This window comes from Anopheles coluzzii, chromosome X, assembly GCF_943734685.1.
Source record: "Anopheles coluzzii chromosome X, AcolN3, whole genome shotgun sequence".
In the NCBI taxonomy this organism is placed as follows: domain Eukaryota; kingdom Metazoa; phylum Arthropoda; class Insecta; order Diptera; family Culicidae; genus Anopheles; species Anopheles coluzzii.
Genome location: NC_064669.1, coordinates 11,541,369 through 11,545,484, shown reverse-complemented (window position 1 = coordinate 11,545,484; position 4,116 = coordinate 11,541,369).

Here is a 4,116-nt window from a genome sequence, read left to right as displayed (position 1 = left end):
CGTGAAAAAAGAATTTTGTGTGGATTTTTTTTTTTGGAACAGTTCCGAACGCTTGCCGGCAGCTTCAATATGTGCGTTTGGCTACCTAACCCAGAGCCCCACACACCCCTTCGCCCTACACCCCCTGCTGGGGAAGGGTGGGATTTTTTTGTTGGTGGGGTGCGTAGCACGTGTACGCGCTGGTGTGCGTGACTTCAACCGCCGAATGATGCGTAATGCGGAAAACTGCCAGCAGGGAATGGGGGGGGGGGAGGGGGGGTGCGGTTAGGGGGAGCTGGTGGTAAGAGAATGGCAAGCTCTGGCCGACGAGATGTGTGCGCCCAAGACGCAATGGGTATCTCGGAACACCTTACCGGCATAATTTTACAGCACACGTCTTATGTGCGCCGTATCGGAATACGGGCCGCAGGTGGAATGGTGCAGCAAGAGAAACAAGAGATGCTCGATGCTGGGCACACTGTATGTGTGTGTGCGTGCCTGTGTTGGTGCGCGCGAGAGAAAGAAAGAGAGAGAAAGAGAGAGAGAGCGAGAGAGAGTGAGCGGGAGAGAGAGAGAGAGCGAGAGGAAAAGAGTATAGAGCAAAAATAAATAGAGAGAACGAGAGAGCAGGGGTGCGCAAGCAAGACAATGCATACAGCATTATAGCCGTGGGGCCGGTCTCTCACACACACACACGATTGTAATAGATTTGGTGGGGCTACGTGTACAGTGGTGCGCAAACTTTTAGCAGCAGCAGCCAGTTGAAATCGAACAAATTAGAATGGAATTTGCAACGAAACCATCCACACATGTACCGCGTTACACTTACAGCGACAGCCAGCGTGCGGTTCAATTGTCGATTGTGGTTTGTTTCCCCGGTTGCTTCAAAACTTTACATAGGGTCCATTGTAATGATGGGTATAGTTGGCATAAATCGTCCGGGTATAGAGTCGTCCGGAGTCGTTCGGAATCGTTCGGAGTCGTTCGACCCCAGACGACTCCGAACGACTCCGGAAGATTCCGACTCCGGGCGACTCCGGACGACTCCGAACGACTCCGACGACTCCGAACGACTCCGAACGACTCCGACTCCGGGTGGATCTGGTGGTTCCATTTTTCCGGAGTCGGAATTAGTGATGGGTAAAGTTGGCAAAAATCCGGAGTCGACTCCGATCCGACTCCGATAAATTCGGAATCGACTCCGGAAGGTAGGTCCGCGCTGCAATATGCGGAGTCGTTCGGAGTCGTTCGGAGTCGTCCGGAGTCGTACGGAGTCGCTCGGAGTCGCCCGGAGTCGGAGTCATTCGGAGTCATCCGGAGTCGTTCGGAGTCGTTCGGAGTCGTCCGGAGTCGTCCGGAGTCGCCCGGAGTCGGAGTCGTCCGGAGTCGTTCGGAGTCGTTCGGAGTCGTTCAGAGTCGTTCGGAGTCATTCGGAGTCGTCCGGAGTCGTCCGGAGTCGCCCGGAGTCGGAGTCGTCCGGAGTCGTTCGGAGTCGTTCGGAGTCGTTCAGAGTCGTTCGGAGTCATTCGGAGTCGTCCGGAGTCGTCCGGAGTCGCCCGGAGTCGGAGTCGTTCGGAGTCGTTCGGAGTCGTTCGGAGTCGTTCGGAGTCGTTCGGAGTCGTTCGGAGTCGTCCGGAGTCGTCGACTCCGGACGACTCCGAGCTATTGCACAAGTGAAGAAGCTTTATCATTAGATATAATTCTAGCTCGGCATAATTTTGACGTAAGAGTTCCAATTCCATCTAGATCGGACGTCAGTGAACCATCGGGTGCGATTTTATCGAACGTGTTGTCAATATTTTGTATGGCAAATTGGATACTCCTTCGGACGACGAAACTTCGCCGCGATTCATCGTTCGATGCTATCTATCGGAGCCCACAACAAATGTAACAGCACTAAAATTGCTGTCAATTGCACGCCGTATCCTGTCTGTGGTTTACAAATTGTCCTTACTAATACAAACAAACTGTAGTGTAACAACGATGACCCAGAACGAAGCGTTAAACATCCATATATTATTTGGAGAACTCTGAAATAAGCTCAATCAGAGTGCAAATACTGAAATGAGAAAATGGTTTTGAGTTAGTTGTGGTGGCTACCAATTTCATTTCTTTTATTCTACGTCAACTCGCTGCTTGTTACCTGATGTGTGTGTGTGACCTACGAGTTTTAATCTATATAGGCAGTCTGATGTTTTCGTTTTACACTAGAGTGAAGGCCACACTTCTTCATGTATACGAAATACCTAAAATATATGCGCTATTCATAGTTAATCAGATTTGTCAAGCACAAATTCATAATATATTGGCTTTAATCAACACTATTGGTGGGAGCTCGGAGTTGGAACTACTCGATAACGATTCCGTGTTTGGAATCAATTCCGGAAAAGAATCCGATTCCCGAATCGATTCATATTCCGGAGCCAACTCCGATTCCAGAATGGGAATCGGCTCGAGAATCGCAATCAGAAACATTAGAATCAGAATTAGTTCTGGAACGAATTATTTCGCGAGTTTCAAAAGCGGAAGCAGTTCCCGCATCACCAAAACAATGCCTCATTTACAAGTACATTTGGATCTTTTGTGGCTATCGCAAGAATTATAGCTGCATATGACTCAATCGTCTATTCTTGAGATGCCAAACCCGATTCCGGAGCCGTTTTGGATTTCCGATATTGGAGCCGATATTGGGGCCGATTCCGGAATCGATGCTGGAAACTGATGTCGGATCTACTATCCCGAATCGATTCCAGAAAACTCCGTATTGTGACGAAAACTTCATTTCATCATGCATCAGTACAATACAACTTTTCAATTTAGTTTCAAGCCTGAGAAGGAAAGGAGAGAATCTCGGTAGCCCTATCGGCTCCTTAACACTATGGGCGCTGTGTGGCTCGCTTTGGAATCACAGCTTTGTTCACTCTTCTTCTCTGTGATTGATCTCTCAGCAACTCTCTCAGCAGAGCGTATTGCAGCGGGAAGAAAGAGGGAGAGCGCATATTGCAGAAGCGGCATCGTACGTGAGGATCGGACAGAGAGTGGACGATTGTAAGCCAATGAAACGCTCTCATCGCTCTCTTATCTTGTATTGTTTTCTCCGCAGAAAGCTAATGCAAAATGCCTTCGCCCAGAGTGTTAACCGAAGTTAATTAGAATTGCATTTACAGGGTTTTCCAATTGAGTTTAGACTAGCTGCATACTTTTTTTGAATAGTTGCATTAGATTCTTGACTAGCATCCTCTATTTTTGATTACGAGCAATGGATTATTGACTAGGAGCAATTGATTTCAACAGACCGTTTGCTGGCGCGGAGTGACCAGATTGTTTTTAGAGGTTATCGGTAGGAAATCTAAATCAAATTCGGTAATTTTCAGTTTAAACAACTTTATATTCACTCATAAATTTTATTAAACTCCAATTTTATGGTTGAACGGTCAATACTTAGAAAAATATTTGATTTTTGGTTAGAAAAACTGAGTTTTAGTGTGCTCAATTGTAAACCGATATTCGATCGAAAATCGATAGAACTACATATGGTCACTCTGAAAAACTTGCTTAATCTAGCTTTTGGTTAGGTTATGCCTGTGGGTTCACTACTGCATATTTCAATTCAGCCGTTAAGTGCTTTTGTGTTGTATTGTGCGCTAATAAAATCAAAACAATAGCACCAAACACCTATCAGATAAAATATATCTCATTTGGTGGACGATATATAGTAGTAAAACAAACGCGTTAAACTAATGAGCGGATGAAATTAAATAATATCCACAGATTATTATTCAAGTCGATCTGTCACACCGGGTGTTATAAACGCGACGCTCTTAGGCTATCATGCAAGGACCTGCTGAAATCAATTGCTCCTAGTCAATAATCCATTGCTCGTGATCAAAAATAGAGGATGCTAGTCAAGAATCTAATGCGACTATTCAAAAAAAGTATGCGGCTAGTCTAAACTCAATTGGAAAACCCTGTAAATTGTTGTTAGTATGGTTTAGAGAGGCTTTGGCTCCTGCGGAGTTCTTTCGCCTCTAATTGCATTTAAATGCATCACTGCTAAATTCTTCCTCTGCTGCTTCTTTCGAGACCTATTGAGTCTCACGCAGCCGGGATAGTTTGTCAGTTCCTTGCTAACTGGGA